This window comes from Rhincodon typus, chromosome 17, assembly GCF_021869965.1.
Source record: "Rhincodon typus isolate 14 chromosome 17, sRhiTyp1.1, whole genome shotgun sequence".
Classification (NCBI taxonomy): domain Eukaryota; kingdom Metazoa; phylum Chordata; class Chondrichthyes; order Orectolobiformes; family Rhincodontidae; genus Rhincodon; species Rhincodon typus.
The window spans coordinates 24,545,162-24,563,529 of record NC_063348.1 but is presented as its reverse complement, the minus strand read 5'-3'; positions in this window follow the sequence as shown (position 1 = coordinate 24,563,529).

Here is an 18,368-nt window from a genome sequence, read left to right as displayed (position 1 = left end):
AAATGAGGTCAGTTACCATAGTTGAAACTATGACCTGATGTGCCATGGTGGGGTCATGATCCATGGTAAGATGGGAAGAGGTAGCTGAGATATCCCCAGCCCCACACTGCTTGCTTCTATCTCCAGATGTTCCCTGGCCAACATCTCTGCGTCAGGCTTGCTGCCTTGTTCCAGCGAAACTCAGCACAAGCTGGAAGAACGACAGAGATAACACAGTGTGGAGCTGGAGGAACACAGCAGGCCAGACAGCATCAGAGGAGCAGGAAAGTTGATGTTTCTGTTTGAGACCGTTTTGTTTTCTGATGAAAGAGTCCTGACCCGAAACGTCAACATTTCTGCTCCTCTGATGCTGCCTGGTCTGCTGTGTACCTCCAGCTCCACACTATGTTATCTCTGACTCCAGCATCTGCAGTTCTTACTATCTCTGGAAGAACAACACCTCACTTTCCAACTGGGGACCCTGCAGTTCTCTGGACTCAATAACGAGTTCAATAATTTTATGGCCTGAACTCTCCCATGTCCTAGTCCCCTACCCCACACACCAGGACTTGTTATCAAATAGCCTGCCATTGCACACTCCCTATTGTTAGCCACTAACAGTCTCTATTAATAACTATTTACCCTCATAGCCAAATCATTATCAACTCTTTGTCTGTCCAATTGTTCTTCTCTGCCTTTGGGCTCTATCCCCATGTATCATTTACTCCTTACACCCTCCCCACACCTTTCATCTGCATATGTACCAACATTTTCCTGGCTACCATCAGTTCTGAGGAAGGGTCACCCGATCCAAATCATTAACTCTGATTTTTCTTCACAGATGCTGAGCTTTTCCAGCAACTTGTGTGTTTTTGAAGCTGCATATGATCCCTGGTTATAGACTCCCCTGCTATCAGGAACATCCTTCCTGGATCAACCCTCTCTAAACCTCTGAGGATTTTATAGGTTTCGTTAAGATCCCCCTCATTCTTCTGAACTCCAGCAACTATAATCCTAACCAATACAACCTCACCTTATAAATCAGTCCCATCATCCCAGGAATCAGTCTGGTAAATGCTTACCTCACTCCCTCTATAGCAAGAACAAAGTCAGAAATCATACAACACCAGTTTATAATCCAACAGGTTTATTTGAAATCATAAGCTTTTGTAGCAGTGCTCTTTTGACAGGTGAAGTGTATAGCAAGAGCATCCTTCCTCAGATAAGGAGTCCACACAAGGTCTCAAAGACCTTCAGTATTTGCTGCACACTCCAACTCTTTGCGATGCCAAGGGTCCTAATGATGAAGGAGAAAGGGGCTATCAGGAATTAGTGTCGGAGCAGGAGACAGACGGTGAAACATCTGAGCATTTATGATTCATTTAACCACCTGCCTGAGATGCACTAGTCAAGATCTCTCCTGGCCTCATGTACAAACCTCTTTAAACTCAACCTGAAGCACTGCTCTCTACAGACCTTCAATTCCCATTGATATCTTTCCTTTCGTAAGCTGCTACCTTATTCTTCACAATCAAAAATAAAATCTCAGCATGAGGTATAAATCCAGTGCAATCGTTGTCCTGTTTTCTTTTATGTTTGAGGATTTTTACCATGTTGTACCAGTGTTTCTTTATCTTGGTAGATTGGGAGCTACATTTAACCCCCAGCATACAGCTTTGAAGTAATTCCCTGTGAAGTGAGTTAAATGTGCCAGCTGGCTGCAGGGTTTCAATAACAGCTGGCTGGGATTTGGAATGCCTTATACATCCTTGGGCAGTTTTACGTGATGTTCTTGCAATTGATTTAGCAATCTCATCACTGTTGGTTGATTCAACTGGCTTGTTGGCACATCTATTATCACTGGCACATAATTACTGAATTGGGCTGCATGTACTTTTGCCCAAGAGACGGTAATGTCATCCAAATGCTTATTCCAAGTATGCCACTGTTGTCAACAGTCTCTCAGGCTAATCTGCATGAAAGCAGATTTCCTAGTTGTTCTGCATCTGATTGCCAACAAAAAAATGTGACAGTGTGGTATAAATCTACTTTAAGAAATTTGTGGAATTATGGGCAATGCATATCCACATTTCCAATACGTCTTCCAGTGGGAGCACAGACGTGTAAAATTCCACTTTACTGTGAGCAACCATTCATTCTATAGGAAAGGAAATCTGCAAAGACAGAGTATAGAAAAGTGTACAGCTTTAAATTTGTTGAAACAAGATGCATTTATGAGGACAGTTATTTGAATATTAACCAGAGGTTCTAAAAGTCCAAACTGTAACATACCATGGCATAAAAATATTATTTCTAGTAACAAACATTCTTTGTTTTGTTTTCTAACTTAATGCTTAACCAAAAATTCAGTGAAGTTGTATCTGCTGTATTCCCACATCCATGTGTTTGTTGGTTAAAAAAATTTCCATTAAAATGCACTACAAGATTATGCACCAGGATTCAGATTCTCTGGAGAATTACACTGCAAGGACACTGCATGATATTGCAATAATCATAAAAGGTCAGACAATGACTTGCACAGTCATACAAAAGAACCAATGACTAAACTTGCAACTATAAATGTTATTTTTCTAAAGCGATAGAAAGCATTGCACAGGCATGTATAATGCAGAGGATACAGTACTGAATGAGATATGATGCCACAAAATCCACCAGAGCAGCCAAAAAGGATGAAGCAGAAAGAAGAAAATATGAAAGGGCCTGAGTATTGCAAGATTCATCAGAATAAGAAATGGAGAAAGGTTTGGAGAGAGAAACCAAAATAAATCTCCATAGCATATTTATTCATTCCAAAAATGACTTTCCATGAACATGTCATGAGACTTTCCAAATATACTACAGAAAATTAAGACAATGACAGAGCAGTAGGGGCTATAAGAATTTGTTATGAACTAAGATTGATTTCAGTTGCCCACAGGATCATTGTTTTTGACCAGGTCTCTTTACACATCCTTTTAGAATTATCATAAAAGAAGTTGAAGTAACTTTCAAGAGGCCAGTATCCCATCACTGAGTCACTCTTTATTTACACGTGAACAGTCATTGACTATATACTGCCTCATACAGAGTCAGTCACCAGAGTGTCAGTATCGCTGGCACTCATCCTTTTTACATGTCATCTCGGGCTCCCTGATTGGGACTGTTAATCTGTCCAATCAGGGAATTTATTTTCTATGAGATCCAGCTGTCTGATCTTTTTGCAATCACTACAGAAGGTACTAACATCTACAAAACAGGAATTGCCAATGCAATTTTACCATGAATGTGAAATCTGAGGAAATGAAAATTGGGAAAGATGTACAATGGGCTGCTAATTTGCTGTTACCTGCTTTACTTGATATATCCTAGTCCTGGTCTAATTCGCTGTTTTTGCTGCATTCTTATTGGACAAATGAAATAAATTATGTTTCCAAAGCAGAGTGAATCATTGTAAGAAGAGTATTGGCTAGAAAATGGCATGGTGTAAAATAAGATCAATACTTATCAAACCCAAATATCTCAGGATTGATGAATTGGAATAGTTTAACATCCACCAATGTCTTGGTGCAGAATTTATTCGTAATAATAGCATCTGAGAACAGATCACTATCATTGTCTGGCTGTGAGGCTACTTGACCAGCTCTGGAGGACTTGGTAGGATGTTAATGTCAGTCAATTGACAAGCTTTGCTCAATGAACGTGCTTATCATACAAATCAGTGCAGGTGGAAGAGTTACAAAGAAATCCATCTGCATTTGAAGTATTCAAGTGGCAGATACTGAAAAATGAGCAGTGGAATAGAACAATTAATGATTTACCAAAAAAACATCTCTTCATCTCTGAGAGTAAGGGAGTAAGAACTGCCGATGCTGGAGTCAGAGATAACACATTGTGGAGCTGGAGAGCACAGCGGGCCAGGCAGTATCACAAGAGCAGGAAAGTTGATGTTTCGGGACAACTTTTCCTGCCCATCTGATGCTGCCTGGCCTGCTATGCACTCCAGCTCCACACTGTGTTATCTCTGCAACTCTGAAGTGTTATTATTATGAGTGGTCTCAGCACAAAGTATTCTGTGGATAGCTACAGAATTCTACACACATACAGAACAAAATGTACGTTTCTGAAGGAAAATAGCAAAAAGACTGGGCAGATTCTTATAGGGGTGAGCAACATGAGCCATGCCATGACGTGTGGCAGAGTCGGATGGCAAGTGCAGCAAGGCCTATCTTGACCTCAATATCATTGCCTCTCACCTTTTATGCTTTGCCCAAGAGGGGTGGTGAGATTCTTACTGAGATGCCAATTGATGGCAGCTAATGCTTGTGAAATGTTTTTGATAGTGCAACTTACCTCATTAATATTCTGCTCCTGACCTTACCAAACTCACTCAACAAACTAGCTGTTGGGAAAACATGACATGGAGACCAGAGCAAGTACTTTATGGATTCAGCTTGCAGCTTCTTCCAAATGTTGCCTACGGTCATATTGCAACATAGGCCATGATCCACAGGCACTAGCTTCACGTACCCTGACTCGATGGGCATTAGCACCTGACATTCAGGAAATGCTTGCCACTATCCTGGCAGAGAGGAAACAAAAAGTAGGAATTAATGTGTCCTTTTCAAACTGGCAGGCAGTAACTAGTGGAGAGCCACAGGCATCGGTGCTGGGACCCCAGCTATTCACAATATATATTAATGATTTTGATGAGGGAACAAAATGTAACATCTTCAGGTTTGCAGATGATACCAAGTTGGGTGGGAGGGTGAACTGTGACAAGGATGCAGAGATCCTTCAGCATGATCATGACAGGTTGGCTGAGGGGGTAAATCAATGGCAGATGCAGTATAATTTGGATAAATGTGAGGCTATTCATTTCAAATGCAAAAACAAGAAGGCAGATTACTACCTGAATGGCTGTAAATTAGGAGAAGGGAGCATAACAGGACCTGGGTGTCTTTGTGCACCAGTCCCTGAATGTAAGCATGCAGGTGCAGCAGGCGGTAAAGAAGGTAAATGGTATGTTGGCCTTCATTGCGAGAGGTTTCTAGTCCAGGAGCAGGGATGTGTTGTTGCAGTTGTACAGGGCCTTGGTGAGATCACACCTGGAATATTGTGCGCAGTTTTGGCCTCCTTTTCTGACAAAGGTTATTCTTACTCTCAAGAGAGTGCAAGGGAAGATTTACCACGCTAATTCCCGGGGATGGCGGGCCTGACATATGAGGAGAGATTGACTAGGTTGGGATTGTTTTCGCTGGAGTTCAGATGAATTGGGGGTTCTCACAGAGACTTAGAAAATTCTAACAGGTCTGGACAGGATAGATGCAGGGATGATGTTCCCCATGGTGGGTGTGTCCAGAACCAGGGATCGCTGTATGAGGATCCAGGATAGACAATTTAGTTCAGAGATGAGGAGACATTTCTTCACCCAAAGAGTGGTGAGCCTGGGAAATTCATTACCACAAGAAGTAGTTGATGCCAAAACATTGAATGGATTCAGGAGTGGCTAGATATCGCACTTGGGGCAAATGGGATGAAAGGTTTTCGGGAGAAAGCAGGATGAGACTTGAAGGGCCGAATGGCCTCCTCTTGCTCCTATCTTCTATGTTTCCATGACATCTATCCAGTGCACTGGCAGTGTGTCCTGGAAGCACATATTTACAATGGAGAGCACCAGTAATCAGCAGTGGCCAGTTGCATTTGGTACAGTTACGGCACAAGGAGAATGAGTGAACATAGGCAGGTGTAGATACATGTACACTGCTTGGTGAGGAACTAGGGAAGGGAAAAGTCTGTGGGATTGATGGGATGGACATGTAGGAAGGAGATGGTGATGTTTCGGGTCTCACCAGCGGTGGACCAGTGGCTTTCACCTTCCACTGTGAAGCAAATGGAAAGTGCACAACAGCAAAGAAAACGGCCGTAACCCCATTCAGAGTGGACAGGGTAAGTGAGCCATAATGTGAGGGAGGGTGCTGCAGCTACAACTGGTCATTGGATTTTACAGGGGTAGAACACTGGCTGAAAACTCTTGCATGGGTTGTGACACAACCACCGAGTTCCTACTCCTTTGCCGATCTGCTGCATTGACTCTCACTGTGTATTGCACACCCCTCAATTGCTGCTGGGAAACTCATTGACAGCTACATTCTAGTGCACACAGCCAGTTCTGAATGTTGAATGGTATTACCTAAGGTATTAAAATGACCTAAGGCCATGTACACACATTGCTTCCTATGCTTTAACACATATTATGCTCTCAGCATACATTCCCATCCACTGCACTTCAGCAGTGCCAAGAAGTGATGCCAATGGGTGCAGCAAAGCCCTGGTGGCCCTACACAGAGATGCAAACAACCACGTGAATGGAAAACAAACAAACATTTATTTTACATTTTTCAATTATTTACAGAACAGTCTCATTCATTCCACTGATGTGTCCTCAGTACATTTTCCTCATCCTTTCTCACTTGTTGTGTTGTGATGAACTTCCCTATGTCCAGGCAGCCTGGACATGATGAGGTACTTCTTGCAAGAAACAAGTTGATCCTCCTCAGTCTAATCTTCCTGGGGTTGGAGGGGTTTGGGCCCAGCCACCTTTGCAGTGCTTTTTATGAATACTGACCAGGGCTCTGTGTGTGCCTCCTCCTCTGAATAGATACCTCCTGGCACTGCCCTATCTCCTTGTGAGGATGGGCCATCTGCATAGGGGTCAAGGCTACCTGCTCTCACTCTCACTTGAAAACTAAAGTTAGGGAGGTGGTGTGTAGGTGTATATACCTCTCCACCAGTTGCTGAGGATTTTGGGCCTGGCTATCAATGGCAGCCACGGGCGGCACGGTGGCCCAGCGCCAGGGACCTGGGTTCGATTCCACCTTCAGGCGATTGTCTGTATGGAGGTTGCACATTCTCCCCATGTCTTTCCTCTGTGTGCTCCGTTTTCCTCCCACAGTCCAAAGACATGCAGGCTAGGTGAATTGGCCACCTAAATTGCCCGTAGAGTTCAGGGATGTATAGATTAGGGGGATGGGTCTGGGTGGGATACTCTGAGGGTCAATGTGGACCTGTTGGGCCAAAGGGTCCATTTCCACACTGTAGGGATTCTATGATGATTCAAAACCATCACATGATGTGCAGCCCTGGTGTAGTGCAACATGGGCAATAAGGATCGTTGTGTCCTATCTGCTTGTCTGTTGCTCCAGTTCAACTCTGTGCATGTCGGCAAAGCCCCTCAGTGCTGAAACTATAGGGTCCTCTCCTACTGAGTGCTGAGTTTGTGCCTAGTCCTCCAAGTTCCAGTGGCCTAGACATTTCTCTTTTGCCCATTTATGAAACAGTTACTCTGCGATTCTCACCAACCTCTGATCACACATTCTGTGGATAAGTGTGAGGTTTTAATTTTGGTTGGAGGATTAGAAAGGGCAACTTATTCTCTAAGTAGAGAGAAACTTCAGAGTGCTTTGGTGCAGAGGGATCTGGGTGTCCTTGTACAAGAATCACAGAAAACGAGTATAGAGGTAATAAGGAAGGCATATGGAAAAATGATATTTTTTTGAAAGGAATAGCTTATAAAAGGAGAGAAGTGTTGCTTCAACTGTACAAGGTATTAGTGAGACTGCAGTTGAAGAAATGTGTGCAGTATTGGTTTCCTTACTTGAGAAGTGTTGTAGTTGCATTGGAGACAGTTCGGAGGAGATTCCAGAGATGAAGAGTTTGTCTTGTGAAGAGAGATTGAGCAGTCAGGCCTATATTTTCTGCAGTTTAGAAGAATGAAAGGAGATCTAATTGAGGTATATAAGATTCCAAAGGGGATTAATTATGTAGATGTCGAGTGGATGTTTCCTCATGTGGGACAATCTAGAACAGGTGGTCTTAGTTTTGGGATAAGGTGTAGCAGATTCAAAACAGAGGTAAGGAGAATTTGCATTTCTCTCAAAGGGTTGTGAATCTGTGGAATTCACTACCCCACAGTACGTTGGATGCTGGGACACTGAGTAAATATAAGGAGGAGATAGACAGATTTTAATTAGTAATGAGTTGAAGAGTTATGGAGAGTGGGCACAAGGGTGGAGTTGAGGCTGATATGAGATGAGCTATTATTGTATTAAATGGTGGACTCGGCTTGAGGGGCTGAAATGTCTACTCTGGCTCCCGGTTCTTTAGTTGTTATGTTTTTAAGTGACATTCAGCCCTTCAAAGCTGCGACACGGGAATAGGTAGAGGACTAGTTATCAAACAGGAAGTAGACATTAGGTATTCCTAAAACAGAATGGGTCCAATATTTTTGATGGGATGTTTGCTTGTGCACAGAGGAGATGTAAAGTTCGGAGCAAGTTTCAATCAGATATAGAAGGAATGTTAGGACTGTCCAGTAGGAGAACACAAAGGCAGGATAATGCAAATGGGAGGACCAGAAAGCTAAATGATACCCATTTTAACGTAAGGAGCTTGACTGGTGAGGTGGATGAACTTAGAGCATTCATCAGCATGTGGGAATATGATATTGTTGCAATCGCTGAGACATGATTGAAGGAATGACAGGACTTGCAGCTCAACATTCCAGGGTATAGAGGTTTCAGGCATGATGGGGGAGGATGCAAGAGAAATGGGGGTGTTGCATTAATGATAAAGGAAACCATCACTGCAGTAATGAGGGAGGATATCCTAGAAGGGTCTTCAAATGAGGCCAGCTGGGTAGAGTTTAGAAATAAAAAAGAGATGATTACTTTTCTGGGATTATACTACAGGCCTCCCAACAAGGGGAAATAGAGGAGCAGACATGTAGGAAAATAACAAAAAGGTATGAGAGAAACAGGGTTATAATTGAAGGGGATTTCAACTTTGCTAACATTAACTGGGATCACATTAATTGTGAAAGATTAGGCGGGATGAAATGTTTAAAGTGCATCCAGAGGAGCTTTTTGTGCCAGTATGTAGATAGTCTGACTAGAGATGGGAAGTACTCAACTTAGTACTAGGGAATAAAGCCAGTCAAATGGTTTAATTTTCAATGGCCGATCATGTTGGACATAGTGACCAAAACTCTATACATTTCAAAGGCATTATGGAAAGGGATAAGGATAGTGCGGAAGTTAAATGTCTAAATTGGGGGAAGACCAATTTCAAAATCATTAAATACGATCCAGCAAACATTGACTGGGAGAAGCTGTTTGCAGGTAAGTCTACATTTGGAAATTAGGAATCTTTTAAAAGTAGTTTAGTGAGAATTCAAGGCCAGTGTGTTCATCTAAGAGTGAAGGGCAAGGGGCAACAAGTCCAGGGAACCCTGGATGTCTAGGGATATCATGAGTTTAATAAAGAAAAAGAAGGAAGCGTGTGTCAGGTACATTAAAAAAACAGGGGAGGCCCTTCAAAAGTACAGAGAGTGTAGGAGGTTGCTTAAAAATGAAATTGGGAGGACAAAGAGAGCCCATGAAACATCTTTAACAGATAATGTCAAGAAAAACCCCAAGGCTTTATACGTATATCAAGAGTAAGACGATTACCAGGAAAGAATGGGACCTATAAGAGACCAAAGGGGCAACCTGTGCATGGAGCCATTGGATGTAGGTTAGATCCCAAATGAATATTTCTCACCCGTATTCACAGAGGAGAAGGACATTGTAGCCGGGGATTTCAGTTGGGATGGTGAGGTTCTAGATGATTAAGAAGGAAGATTAATTTAAGAAAGAGGCTTTTAGATAGTTTAGCTAGCATAAGGTGCCTAAATACCCAGGCCCTGATGAAATATATCCCAGGCTACTGAGGGAGGCAAGGAAGGCGATTGCTGGGGCCCTGGCAGAGATATTTAATACTTCGCTAGCTACAGGTGAAGTGCCAGGATGACTGGAGAATAGCTAATGTTGTTCCCTTGTTCAAGAAAGGCAGTGGGGATAGGCCAGGTAATTACAGACCAGTTAATCTGATGTCAATGGTAGAGAAATTATTGGAAAAAGTTCTGAGGGACGAGATTAATCAACACGTGGAAATGCAGGGATTGATCAGAGATAGTCAGCATGGATTTGTTAAAGGGAGATCTTGTCTGACAAATTTGGTGGAGTTTTTTTGAAAAAGTGACTAAATATATGGATGAGGATAGAGCAGTTGATATGGTTTACATGGACCTCAGCAAGGCCATTGACACGGTCCACATGGAAAGCTGGTCCAAAAGATAAGAGCCCTTGGGATCCAAGGCAAGTTGGCAAACTGGATCCAAAATTGGCTTACAAATAGAAGGCAAAGGGTAACTGTGGAAGGTTGTCTTTGTATTCAAGCCTGTGACCAGTGGTGTACCATTAGGACTCTTGCTGTTTGTCATCTTCGTTAATGACTTGGGTGTAAAAGGTACAATTAGTAATTGCAGATAACATGAAAATTGGTGATGTTTTGTTAATAATGAGGAGGATGGTCTCAGGCTACAATGTGATGTTGATCAGCTGGTAAATTAGGCAGAGCAATGGCAGATCAAATTTAATCCTGATAAGCATGAGGTGATGCATTTTGTGAGGTCTAATCAGGGAGGATATACACAATGAATAGTAGGTCCCTAGGGCATGCTGAGGAACAAAGAGAACTTAGTGTATAAGCCCATTGATCCCTGAAGGTGTTAACGTATATAGACAGGTTGGTGAAGAACGCATATAGGATACTCACCTTCATTAGCCAGGTTGTAGAATATAGGAGCAAGGAAGTCTTGTGCAACTTTACAGAACATTGGTTTGGCCACAGATGGAATTCTATGTGCAGTTCTGGTCACCACACTATTGGCAAGACGTGATTGCTCTGGAGAGGCTGCAGAAAAGATTCAGCAGGATGTTGTTTGGGATGAAGTTATGAGGAGAGACTGGATAAGCTGGGTTTGTTTTCCTTGGAGCAGAGGAGGCTGCAGGGGTGTTCTGATTGAGGTATAAAAAATTATGAGAGGTATAGATAGTAGATTGTGAGAATCTTTTCCCCATGGCAGAGGGCTTAAGTTTAAGGTGAAGAGTAAGTGGTTCAGTGGACATCTGAGAAAAATAAGTTTTCACCCAGAGGGAAGTAGAAATATGGAATGCGTGGCCTGAAAAAGTGGCAGAGGCAGGTACTCTCACAACATTTAAGGCGCATCTAGATAAGCACATAAAATTCCAGAGTATGGAAGGCTATGGACCATTTGCAGGTAAATGGGATTAGTGTAGTTTAGTGTTTGTTAGTCGGCATAGACGTGGTAGGGGTAGGGCCTGTTGTCTGCTTTATGACTCCATGACTCTAAGAGAAAGCCTAAGCACTCTCTTGACATTGAAAGTTATCAGAATCTCTTACCATCAACACTTCTGGGGCCATAATTGACCAGAAGCTTAATTGATAAGCCTCATAAATACTGTGGTTATAAGAACATTTCAGAGGCTGGGAATTCTGTCATATATACTTCATGTCTGACTGCCCAAAGCCTGTTCACCATGTCTGTAAGATACAAGTCAGGAGGAGGAGTGCTGCTTCTACAAAACTGAAAAAGCTTGACATCAATCAGGCCAAAATAGTCTGATAATTGGCAATGCATCCACCAATTTAAACATTCACTCCCTTCAGCACTGACACATCACAAGAGTGTATCATTTACAAGATGTATTGTCGTAACTCATCAAAGTAACTTCAACAACACCTTCCAAATCTATAACTCCTAAGACTGAGGAAAACCAAGGGCAGCAAAACATTGGGAACACATATAGCTAAAAATTCCAATCCAAGTTTGACACCATTTGCATTTGCTGCACCTTCATATTCACTGGGTCAAAATTCAGGAATCTGCCTAACAGCACTGTGGATGTAGATACACCACATGAACTGCAGCACTTCAATGAAGGCAACTCACCATCACCTGCTCAAGGGCAGTCAGTGCTGGTCTTACTATCTCTGCTCATACATCCTGAAATAATTTTTCAAAATGCAGTTAATCAATGTTGCTGAATGTTAAGATTTCATCACAAATATTTATGACCTTGGCTAAGTGGTAGAACACTTCATGTCTGAAAGAAATATTTGCTGTTAAACCCCACTCCGTCTCATAACCTAATTTGACACTCAGCAATCTCTGACAAAGTTCTGATCATATCTCAGTAAACCAAGGCCCCATCTGACCTATTGGGAGCTTGAAAAAGATTCAGTGAATGTACTAGAAGCAGAGCAATGAAGCTGTCCTGGATAACATTTAGCCCTCGAATGACACCTGTAAAACAGTTTACTGGTAATTAATCTCATTGCTATTTGTATGACATTGCCATGTGCAAATTGGCTGCCACATTTTCATAAATGACAGCATTGACTACACTTCAAAAGTAATTTAGTGGCTGTCAAGCACTTTGGGACATTATGACAGATGCTATATAAATGCACGTTCTTACTAATAAAGGAAATCACACACAAAAGACTAACCACCAAGGGACTATTTAAGCCATTTTCCCATATTTTAATAACCTAGCAACATGCTTTTCATTAAATAACACGTTTAATTAGGGCTGCATATTCCCAGATTAAAATGAAAACTTGAGTAGCACTTTTACATTTTAAAAAAATACACCACATGAACTTATTCTTGAGTGTCTATTTAACAGCTACAATCCTATGTCTTCTGAAAATATTTGTCCTGAACATCAAAGTTTAAGTCTGTAACATTTATGAGAACTAACCAAAAATTCAAATTAATTAATCTTGTAAATCAACTGTTTTTCATTTCTTTATTTTGGATAAACGTAAAGCCCAAAAATACATGGATATTTTTTCCAGATATATTAGTGTACAGGCGCCACAGTTCAATTGCAACTTGAAGATTATGGCATAGAAATTTGTTTGCTCTGAACAACTGTAGTTGTATAGGGCAGGGGAAGAAGTCATGGTCCCAATGTCATTGAGGTTCTGTGGCTATGATCAAGTAAATCAACATTAATCGAGTGAGGGCAGTCCCATTGAGCTGGACACAGAACAGAGGTATTGGAGGAGATAAGCAGGAATAACCTTGACAAATATTGTACCATCATTTAATTTTAACTTTGGATAGAAATGCTTCGACTTCTCAACAGAACTAGTAACCTGATCAGAGGGATTAAAAGTGGATGATATATTCGAGATGGGCTAAGATTTAAGAGGCAATCATCAGTTGTCAAAATTCTGGACTTCACATGATGAAGGAGCAGCGCTCCAAAAGCTTGTGATTTTAAATTAACCTGTTGGTCGATAACCTGGTGTCGTGAGATTCTTGACTTTGTCCACCCGAGACCAATAACAGCATCTCTACATCAGAATTGGTGAGAACAGGGGAATGAGATTTGAGGATACAGTGGTAGTGGAGAGGAGTAACTCATGTTATATTAGCTCTTCTATAGAAGATTCTGGAAATAACAGATAGTTTTAGTAGACAGAGTTTGCCCTGGTAGAGCTTGATGTGGTATAGCCAAAACTGCTGATGAATGGCAGGCAGTTATGCAACAAGTACACTTAGACCTGCACATCTTCAACTTGAAGACGGTGTCCATACTATGAGACACAGAAGGCTTTACTAGAGATAAGGATATCACAAATAGAGATGAGGGGATGGTTGAGCAAACTGCTATTACAAAAAGTTAGGATTTATGAATTTGAAAACGCAGTTGTGTATAACTTCTTAGGAATATGTCACAGGGCAGACACAAATCAAGCAAAATCGAAAATGACTATGGTGTGAGAGATCATGAAAAATATTTTAAAAAGTCAGGAATGAACTTGATAGTGATCGAATTCTCTGAGGATGAGAAGTAACTACACAGAAAATAATCATTTTAAAGCAGAGACAAGAAAGATGGGACAGATTGGGATAATTGAAAAAGTAAGTGCCAGCAGAATAAGAGGAGACTGCAAGGTGTGATTTGTTATTAAGGGCCACACCGCCACTGCAGTGGTTTAGGCTGGACAGGCGGTGGAAGTAAAACCAGACAAGGGAATTTTGGTAAGAGACAAGACATTGATGCCTTGAACCAAGCTCTAACCATAATAATCAATATACAAACCAATATATGAAGTTAAGAGCAGGAGTAGACAATTTGGCCCTTGGATCCTGCTCTGCCATTAAATACGATTGTGAACAATCTGATTGTAGCCTTAACTTTATATCCCTGCTAATCCCAATAGTCTTTCATCTGCTTATGTACCAAGAATTTCTCTGTGTCTTCCTTAAAAATATTTAAAGGGCTGAATCTTACATCTTTTTGGCAAAGTGCAAGTAACGTTGAGTTTTTGACCGCTCTAAGCCACAGAACCAGATCTTCAGCAACCCTTCCATTTGCCTCACCATGGCCATGGTCATTGTCTGCTGTGCTGCAACCTTTTCCCTATCGACCCATCTCAGCCATTCCACTTCCCATATTAGTCCATCATCGTATTGACATGACATATGATGCAGCAATGTTCCCCTTATCCGCAGCACCCTCGGAAATTCTGCAAGTGATGGGACAATTTTGGTCAGCATTCCCTTCCCTTTAAGTTATTGCCACTAACTTCTGTATCACTGAGATGACAATGTTAGTTTAGCTGGTAACAATGGCATGACACAATCTCCTTTGACCAATATTTGGTGCATAACAATATTCATTTTGCTTTGGAAGAAATGTTTACAAAAGAAATTTAGCTGGAGTTGACAATACCTGCATCATGTATTTGTCCCCTCATTGTTCTGGCATCGAGCAGATAGTGATCCCACACTTCTGCCCATCAAAGTGACACTGAATCCACCCGCTCTGGGCATTGACACAGCCATTTTCCAGTTCCATTGCATATCTGAAGCACAGCAAGGGATGGCTGGGACCACAACTCGTGGTGGACACTGTCAGCTCTGAGTCCTGCCTGGTCACCTGGTACACCAGGTCTAGCCCCTTCCCCAAAGCATCCATGTACCCCATGTGGAGACATTAAAGTTCATCCCCACTGCCCTCTCTGCCCTCTAAGCCCCAAGTATACATCTGAATGATGGCCACCCTGCTCCTGTCTGCTCCCCCAATGAAGGCCACACTGATGATCACTGCGAATATTCCATTCCTGTAGCCTGCAGTGCCCTCTGCATACCTCTGTACACCTTGAGTTTCTCCTGTTGCCATCCTTGTCTTCACCTTAACAAATTCCTTCATTTTCCCACTCAGCCATGAATCCCCCACCCCTTTTGGCTGTGATTCCCCCCACTCCCCCACAGGACCCCTTGCACCCTCCTTAACTCTTGGTGGACACACCCCCATGACTGTGATAGCCCCAGACCTCTGACTGACTTTGATGGGCAGCCCTTAGACATGACTGACCAGACCCCGACCATTACTTGTCACTCCCAGACTGACGATAGCCATGATACTCCTGACTACTGCTGCTGGCCTAACAGGATGGACCGTTGCCCACAGCCAGATGTAGTCAGACATATCCCTTGATGCTGAGCATCTCAAGCTGATGACTGATTATGGTCAATCTCCTGGCATGTGTGCTGAGTGTGCCCTGACACACAGTGCCAGCACTTGTTGACCGGCAGCAGTCTCCCCTTGACTGGACTGAGAACTAAACCCACCCAGTTTCCAACATGCTCCGGAGGAGGTCGTAGAAGCAGCTACGGTAACAAATTTTAAAAGATATTTGGATGGATACATGAATAGGAAAGGTTTAGAGGGATATTGGCCAAATGCAGGCAAATGGGACTAGTTTAGTTTGGGAAACTTGGTTGGCATGGACCCGTTGCACAGAAGAGTCTGTTTCCGTACTGTATGACTCTATACAGAAATAAAGGGTTACGAAGATCATGCAGGAAAGTGAATTTGGAACCAGGATCAGATCAGCCATGGTCTACCCCTGCTCCTATATCACATGTTCTTGCATTTTTAGATTTTAGATAGCAAACATATTGGTAGCATGGGACTGGGCATTCAGAGGAAATGTAGAGGGTCTTCAGACACCCATTTCCAATAGATACTAACCAGGTGCAGAAGACAATCATAGACTACAAAGCATTGATGTTATCTCATCCACCAGTAAAATCGTAGAGACCTGCGATGAGTGAGTCAAGGACAATGTTGACATTTTAGAGGATATTCTGACGCCAAAAATTGGAAAAAGTGAAGAATGGCCATTTGGATGATGTTCATAAGAAGCCATAATCGATCTTCAGAGAATACAATCTAAGATAATTTTTTTTAGATATTTTCTAATCAATCTTCTCAGAGATGGCATTATACAGCTCTCGAGTGGGTGAAATTGAAAGTATGCCTGCTGGCTCAGAGGTAGGGACATGACCACCACACATAGCCCACATAGCTTAGCTATGGTTTTATTCTTCATTTCAAACTGTAATCAGTGCAGCCCCTCTACAATTAGTCGACAATTTGAATATTGGGATTGGCATGGTTAATAGAAAATATATAAACTGAAGTCTTGATAAAACCTGATGTTTGCTATTACAACAAATGTAAAGCTAGGCTTACTTTACAGCTTTATTAACAGACCTCTACAAAAACATATGGATCCACAATGTTAGAATGTGCCATTCCTATAAGAAAGCTTTCATTAATGGAAGACTCAAATATTAGTCCTGTAACAAGGATTCTTTAACATGTCATACACAGTTAATAAGTCAATTTACCAGTGTAAATGTCACCAGTTTCATTAATCTAGCTGTGCACTGCAGAATATTCTGTTAATTAACATAACATGTAAGCATAGGTACTGATTTGACATGAACAGATTGAACTATAGTTTATATTTCCCTACCAACACTATTCTGAAAGTGAATTAAAAACTGTATTTCAAATGATATTGAACATTTCATAAAGCAGTATTATTCCCTAACTATTTCCTTAATGTGTCCTCAAAAGAAATAGTAAAAAAAAATAGACTGTTAAGTAATTGTAATTGACATGCACTTGGCAGAAATTACTTTAAGACTTCTGCTCACTGCTTTATTTCGGTGCAAGTGTAGCAGAACCCTCAAATATGTCTACATTATATATATGTTGAGACTGCATCAGAGCTCAAAATAAACATTGCTGTACACCTTCCCTAAAGTTGGACCTGCGCTTTATATTATTTGCAAATTTCCATAGGGAAAGGTTGTCCCTGATCTGTCAACTACTCTGTACATTGCTTTCCACTCATCCACTTCTATACATGCACATTGTAGATTTCCATTCCCATCTCCTTCATGTGATAATGCAATTTTTTTCCTTCCTTGTAAACTCACCAATGTCAGGTCTTATCTGGAGTTAAATGATATTCAAAGAGCTTCTAATCAAATATATTGTGAAAAAGTTTCTCAGAATTGACAGATGACAAACCCTCATTAAACATGAAATGGGTTTTTTCTAAATTTTTTTGTTAAGATTTGTGATAGGAATTGTCAGAGAAACAAATAGCCGATCAGTGCTTTCCCCGATCATACCCCACCACCTAATCCCGACACTTCTTACAAACTTCCACTTTTTTGATAAATTCAATAGAATGGAGAATTTCAGCATGAGTGTTCAATTTACTGTCAAAAACCATCCATCAGCTGCATCAAATTCCTCACTGATCAGCAACTTTGTTATTAGTGTCCTCTGACAGCCTGCTCAAAACCAATCAATCTGCTGGTTTAGATTTTGGCTCTTTGTGTGTTGGTATTACCTGGAGTTGAGATAAGGCTGACTGGAGACTGGTCTCATTCCTGCTATTGTAGATAATGTCAGTTCCTTGGAGACTTGCAGGTATGATTATTGTCTAATACCTTGGCTTAGCAAAATTTAACTGTACGTTTCTCAAGAAGAGACATAAACATCAACAAAAAAAAATTTAAACACTGCACAAAATCCCACATAGATGTGCCCATAAAGGAAGACTAATTGTCCATTTGTGGTGACTGGGGAGAATTGTGCTATGAATATATAAATTAATATCAACAAATACTCAGAGCGGTTCAATGGATTTAACCTTGGGTATTAGCCAGTTTTAGTAGATATCTGATCACAGCAAGTTCATTACAAATGTTTGAGAATCATCAAGTATTAAATTTGGGCTGTTAATTTTACTTCATAATCTACAGTATAAATAGGGTTCCATTTCTTGTATAATGTAGCTAGTTGAAATAAAAGAATTATCTGGTGGCTTCTTTCCAAACAACGGGAAATGGATTACAGCAGGTTAAAGCCATAATACAGTGGCAGAATTTTAATTAACTTGTAATCCAAAAATCAATTAGAAATTTGGAATAATATAAAGTATCGAAAAGCCAAAGTGTTTATTTTTATGAGCAGACTGGCAAGACATTTTGAATCTGTATCTGTATTTGTAGTTGTTCATATCCACAGATATTCCCTTTAAATTTATTAATTGCCCCTAACATACCATTTTCTTTCTAAATCGATTGCTGTGCTTGCTAA